This window comes from Procambarus clarkii, chromosome 43 (genome assembly GCF_040958095.1).
Source record: "Procambarus clarkii isolate CNS0578487 chromosome 43, FALCON_Pclarkii_2.0, whole genome shotgun sequence".
Classification (NCBI taxonomy): domain Eukaryota; kingdom Metazoa; phylum Arthropoda; class Malacostraca; order Decapoda; family Cambaridae; genus Procambarus; species Procambarus clarkii.
The window spans coordinates 22,210,418-22,218,187 of NC_091192.1; positions in this window are offsets into that span (position 1 = coordinate 22,210,418).

The following is a 7,770-nucleotide window of genomic DNA, read 5'->3' on the forward strand; positions in this document are numbered from 1 at the left end:
CCCCGGAATACAACCCGCCAAATCGTTTAACGGTACCCATTCACTGCTGGGTGAACAGAGGCTACAATTGAAGATTGGCGCCCAGTCAATTGATTGAGTGATGAAGATTGACACCCAAGAGGTGGCACGGGCATGAATAGCCCGTAACCAGTCAATTCTCCCCAGCCAGGATATGAATCCAGGCCAAGGCGCTTGCGAAGCGCCAGGCGAATGCTTTACCACTGCGCCACGAGAACTATAACATAAGAACAAGGTAACTGCAGAAGGCCTATTGGCCCAGACGAGGCAGCTCCTATCTATAACCACCCAATCCCACTCATATACATGTCCAACCCACGCTTGAAGCAGTCGAGGGACCCCACCTCCACCACGTTAACTTTAGAGAAATTTATTTATCAAAAGTCCCCAAGAGACTTTAATTATAAGAAGGTAAAATTAATAGTACTTTTATTTATTTAGAAGGAAGGTACTATATATTTATTAGAAGGTACAATATTAAAACAGAATTTAATAATTAGGTGGTACATTATAGCACAGCCACTGTACACCATTAAATTAATTAATTAATAAAACACTTTAACGCAACCGGACCGTAAATATACGGCCCACTTGGCTAACGGGTTCCGCAATCGCTCCGTAAATAGCCGGCCGATCTAAAAAAAAACATAAAATCCAATTCTTATTCGATCGACTTGGGGTTAATATGAAAATGTTTGCCATTAAATTTTCGTTTTCTCTAATAGGCACATGGCCTATTTGAGAAAACGGCATTGTATTGTAACTTAGAGGAGAGACTATTGAGTTGTTGACACAACGAGGGTAATCGCCCACTTCACACACTCTTGGTGTGGGCCGCGATCATGATTCTACATTTATATGCATATGTCTGTGTAGGAAATTTTATTGCGAGTTCAGTGATATAAAATATAACGCTGTAGGACTAATGTGGAGCTGACAACAAACAAAAGAGTATGAACATTTTGTTGCTGTTTGGGCGTCACGGCGAGTGATCAATAATAATAATAATAATTATACAATAATAATTATCAACGTTTTTATTTATTTCGTGGTGGGATAGCTAATGCTTTGGTGATATTTTATACATATGATCTTGTAGAGAATTTTATTGCCAACACATTGATATCAAAATGAAATACGTAGCTTGAGAATTGGTGTCAGGAGAGTGAAAAGATTACACGTTTTTTGGTGTTTACGCTCAAGAGCCCAAAACGCCCCGCACAAAATGCACTATTTTTTTTCACGGGGCCCGCGCGCTTTAAAGTGTTAAATTAAATTAATTTTTTTTATTCAGGAAAAGTACATACATAGTTGATTTACAAACATAATGTTGGATTTATAGATAGAGCTAGTACATATAATACCTAAAGCCACTAATACGCATAGCGTTTAGGGCGAAAGTGACAGACACCAATATGTAACCATCAATGATACAACTTCTTCCACTCTACCAATTACCGTTGGAGTGCCACAGGGCAGCATCTTAGGACCTCTTCTGTTTCTTATATATATAAACGATCTACCTAATGTCTCTAATATTCTCAAACCTATACTGTTTGCTGACGATACTACTCTTATCTATTCAAACCTCAACCCACATACACTAAATAATGTTGTGAATAATGAATTAAAAAAAGTCCACTTATGGATGTCAACGAACAAACTAACATTAAACATCGAAAAGACATACTACATCTTATTTGGAAGCAAATCATCAAATGCAATTCAGCTACAGATAGACAACATTAACATCAGTAATAAAAATGATGGCAAGTTTCTTGGCCTATTCCTAGACAAGAGACTCAACTTCAGCACCCACATTCAACACATAACTAAGAAAGTCTCTAAGACAGTTGGTATACTCTCCAAAATCAGATATTATGTTCCTAACTCTGCTCTCCTCTCACTATATTATGCACTAATCTACCCCTATCTTAATTATGGTATCTGTGCATGGGGGTCTACCACTGCAAACCACCTTAAACCCATCATCACACAGCAAAAATCTGCTATCAGAATGATAACTAACTCGGCTTTCAGACAACACTCAGCTCCCTTGTTTAAATCCCTAAACTTGCTAAATATTAACTCCCTCCACACATTCTCTTGTATCAACTACATTTACAAAACCCTGTTCTTAAATGCAAACCATGCTCTGAAACTCTCCCTGGACAGATGTAATAGGACCCATTATCACCACACCAGAAATAAATATCTCTTTGATATCCCCAGGGTCAAACTTAATCTGTGTAAACACTCTATGCAAATTAAGGGACCTAGTCTATGGAACTCACTCCCTAGTGAATTGAAAAACTGTAAAACTTTTACCTTATTTAAAAGCAAAACCAAAAAGTACCTAACTTCATCTTCTTAGTTTCCTACACTGAGCTTTAAATTTGCTCTGTACCTAGTGTTACCCAATCTCCTAATTTTTATGTAATATCAAACAACCTTATCATTGTGTTCATTGCTGTCTTCTTTTATGTGCTAGCCATATGCTGTATTGTGACTACCAATTTTTGTCAAGTACCATTCAAGCTGTCATTGCAATCAATCTTAGCTACCTATGTGCTTTAATATACTGTACCTACAATTTTCTCTCATCTTTTTTTCATTTCATGTAATCTGTTATCATTTTTTGTCTATAATTTTTGCAAGTATTTACCTCCTTAAAATTTTCTTAGATTAAGGACCTGCCCGAAACGCTGCGCGTGCTAGTGGCTTTACAAGACTGTAATTACCATATTTGTATCCTCACATTCCTTATGTACATTCTTGTATATGCATAAATAAATAAATAAATAAATAAATAAATAAATAAATAAGTTTCACCAGTTGAGAGGCGGGACCAAAGAGCTGAAGTGCAACCCTCGCAAGCACAACTAGGTGAGTACTAAAGTGCATCTGGTCAATCCGCTTTTCCAGATAAATTATATTATTTGTCTATTTGTCAAAAGATTGAAATTGAAATTGAAATAAGTTTATTGAGGTAAAATACACACAAAGGGATGAGGCGGTCCGTCTGCACGTAGTTGGGCAACATTCCTCTGCCCCCGTTCCATCCCAAATCCTTATCCTGACCCCCTTCCAAGTGCTATATAGTCGTAATGGCTTGGTGCTTTCTCCTGATAGCACCAAGATCCCGATCCTCCTGTGATGATTAGAATGATTACATTCTCCTAATCCTTTCAACACAGCTTTGGCAGTTACTACTTCGGCGAATAGGCGGTTCCATGGGTTAATAAACCTGTGGAGGAAAAAAGCATCTCCTGTTCTGTCCTACATTGTGGCTGCTTGTATCTTATTTATATTTATCTTTTTGTGCTGGCTGTCTATTAAATTAACTAATAAGTGTTATATTATGCATAGTTACTGTGGATTACTTACTATGGGTTACTCGGCTTGTTATGGGGCTTCATCCTGGGGAGGGTCAATAATTTAACTCTGGGGGGGACCTTGATATATGCCTAACGTTTAATGTACTGTATGTATAGTGGCTGCTTGTTCCCTGACACAATGAATTATTAATAATTTAATAATAATTGTGTCAGGCAACAGGCAGTCAGTTTAAACATTTTTTTTTGCGTTTTTGTAAAGCCACTAGCATGCATAGCATTTTGAGCAAGTCCTTAATCCTAATTTTCCCCAGAATATAACCCGCCAAATCATTTAACAACCAGGTACCCATTTACTTCTGGGTGAACAGAGGCTACAGTTAAGGATTGGTGCGCAGTCAATCCTCCCCGGCCAGGATACGAACCCAAGCGAAAACGCTCGCAAAGCACCAGGCGAGTGCTTTACCACTGCGCCACAGGGACTGTACATATTTAGCTTTGCTTATATCTAGGTCCCCTCTCCTCCCCCCTTCCCAGGGGTCGAATTATCGGTCCTCCCCAGGATGCAATCCCACAACAAGCTGACTCCTTGATACTTACTGCTAGGATTAACAGGAACATTAGGTGACAGCAATCGCGCCCAACCATTTTTGTCCCGTCCTGGATTTGAACCCAGAATTCTTGATTGTGAATCGAGAATAAACCAGACTGTAGTACTGGGAAATGCCAACACATTGCTAAATTTCAAAATCCAGCTCAATAAAATCATCAGGACAAATGGGAGGACCTTTGACAAGCTGACAGCTTCCTGTCCTTCTCGGGGCAACTAGAGATAGTGGCCTTCAGGCGAATTGACCAATCATGCCCTCTTCTGATGAACTAAACTAACTTCTGATGTTGGCACAAGTTCAAAAATGATGTTACCTCGGGTGGGTTGTCACATGACCTATGAGAAAGAAGTCTACAACCCTTCCAAATGTGATGTTAAATTCACCAACTATACTGTCTCATGGTTAAAATTCATTACTGTATAAGAGATTGAGTTCTTACACACCTCAATATATTTAACTAATTGACATACCTTTCTTTATGCTCTGCCAAAATAGCTGTACAAGTATTATCAGCATACTCACAATTTGGCATACACCAATTAATTACTCATATTAGTCCTATATAAAGGTTATATTCCTCTAGCATTCGTACTTTGAACTCCCTCACTTCACACAACCCTGAAATACATCTACATAAATATCAAACCAGTCCTTATTATACCATTAACTTACACATGCATTATTTCTTGCATAGTTTTTCCAGCCTTTAACATAACTGGAACAAATACAGTAGACATAAATGTTTGATCAGGAGAACCTCCTTCGATATGTACAGATTTCTGTTAAGAAGTGTGATATCTAGGATTTCTTGCAGAACTTGAGCTAGCTCTCAATGTTGTACATTCAAATCCTCTGTTACAATGTCCTTTTTGTACATTGCCAGGGTAAGCCCTCCCTCTACTTCGTTTAAATCGAAAAAGAATGTGTAGATGCCGTATATGTGAAGCTCAATGTCTTCCATATTCACTGTTGCTGCTAATATCTACTACTTCCTTACAGAAAATTAAGTCTGCAGACTTACTGGGTATGGCATTTCTGACTAAGGTTATTGATCCTCTTTATCTTCTCCATACAGTGTAATACATCGGAGATACCCGATTAATCTGAAGAAATGATTACCTAGAATTTTATTTTTGTTCTACAGTATTAACTTTTGTATTTAATAATACAATACTTACCTGTTATTCAATGTTACATACCAATTTATATTCACTAACAAACAGACTACTTTCTCACTTTCATTCATATATTGAGGATGAAGAAAGGGTCATGTGGGTGAAGAAGGCAACATAGGTGAAGGCGTGGATGAGTAAAAATGTCAATTGCCAGGTGATAGCAGTATAAATATGGGCAGTGAAAAATCATAAATGGGAGAAATGTTAATTCTTTTACAATTCCCACAGACAACCCAGGCATACCGAGAGACTATTGTCTCTCGGTATGTTACTGCTAATAAAATACTTAAAAGAATGTTCTACTAAATCTTCAAGCTAATTATTAAACAAAGTAACTATGTTAAGCTTCCTTGCATCTGTATACAAGGGATATAAGCATCCTTGTGCAGTATCTGTATGTAACTGTGTGTATTCGTTAGTGTGTGATGTGTGACTTCCTATGTTTGTGTGGAAGTGTATTTTTTTTCTTTTATTCTTTTGTGGGAGATATGGACCTCATGCTGGAAACTAAAAATAGTTGGGTTATTCAGCGCTGTTTTTTCTTAATCCAATCCCCAAATCACTGAAAATAAGTATGTGACCTTGTGTGTTTGAAAGAGAATGTGTGAACAATCAAGTCTGTGTGCAAATGATCATTTGTGTTACAGTAATATGAAAGCGTGTATGCATGCATGCTTGACTAATCTAGGTGAAAATGAGAGCTTAGAATTTGACTCAAGTGCATGTATTTATTTGATTACCTTATGTCCTTTTTTGGATGCTTTGCAGGGCATGAAATTCAGGAAGTAATTATAAAAAATATGCACCAAGCCAGGAAGACTATTTTGCACTATTTGTGTTGCAGGATATTCAAAAGATCCTAAATATTACTTGATGAAAATACAAAGATAAAATTGAGACACAAGATTAGCGACATTGATGGCATCAAATTCCCCAAGAATTCTAGGGACATTGGGAAAATAAGACTTACAAATCATCCTGAAAATCGAGACTTTAACGAGGCACACAATTGTAAGTGGGACAATGCAGCTTAGACAATGACTAGTGTGTAGTTCCATTACATGCCTATAAATTAGGTGCACGTGGCTGACGTGATGCTTAACGAGTTGCTTCCCATCTATTACTGTGGCAGGAAAAAGGCCATAGGAATAGGCCACATTTAAGAACGAGTTTGTTATCCTTAATACTAGCCCATGGATTGTGCCAACGGTTCGACTGAGGTATGTATGAATAAATGGGTTGAAATCTGATGCCGGAATTCCTTCAATGGGAGATCAGATAGGTACGAATGGCCTACCAAGCAGCAGATTCCTCAAGCATATTTGAAGTATGTAACACCAATATTGCTGGTGTTCCAGGCAAAAATTTGGCTGTCTTAAACATAATAAGGAACAACTAGTATTGAATTTCGACCACCATAGGATGGGAAAGGTTAAAAGACACTAGAGCATGAGGGCACTGTGAGAGTCAACCACAATAACAAAGCAATACTGGTGTAAAATAAGCCTCTGGCAGAGAGCACACAAAATCAAATAAAACTGCCGTGAAAATGCTAGTCTCAGCAGGAAAAGTGGCACAAAAGGTTTGGTCAGGAAAAAACAGTAGCCCAGACCATCTGCAGACAAAGCAGGAAAGCATGAATGGTAGGAAAATGTTGAAGGAAAATGGATTTCATAACAATTGCGGGTGGGAGACTCCATGGGGACAAGGTAGGAACGATACACGGGAACACATTGCACACTTCAGTTCTCTAGGCTATTACCACTTGTTGTTGGTTTCCTGCTTGGTCATTACCAAGTGGCTGAATGTGCCAGTCACACCCTTTTCTTTTGGACTCCTGTAATGCCATATTCAGTACTGCATGCTACCACATATCAGTACAGTACAGCAAAACCTAAAAAATGTGCTTGAAGTACTGACATTATCAGTACAAGTAATTTATATCTACAGTATTTTCATATTACAAAATTTGATTTAACTAAAATGACCACAGCTAATATTTCCAGTCAAAATATTATTCATAAAATAATTACAAAACCTGAAATACTACTGCTATGTTAACCTTAAATGAGTGTAAACTTTTGTCTTAAGAAATTGGACATAATGAAGTCAATATCCTCACAAACTGGGATTGATGAAGCCCCTATTATGACAAATTTAGCATGAAGTCGATATCATTACAAACTGGACCCGATAACAACATTACGAACAACCTGATAAAAATATAATTACAAGTGGCCTGATGAATTCAATGTCATCATAAACCGAGTTTAAGTCAATACTCAGCACAGTGTGAACAAGTAAAATCACAATGAGCCATTATTCAGAAAAAACAAAGTATTAAAATCATAATAAACAATAAAATTGTCAGCAAATTGATGTATCAAGTTGACCTGTCCTCACACTCAATGCATCTCTATTTGGATGCTATACAACAGCGGTGTTAAAATGAAGGTACTTTAGTACAGTACTACTCAGAAAGTGCAGGTCCATCAATTTCCACGAAAGAAAAAAAGAAATAATATATAATCGTACCAGAATTTCACCAAAAATAATTATCAGGCAAAATAAGTCAACATTAAATAATGCATTTTTTTAAAAGCATCTATTATCTGTTACACAGAAACAAAA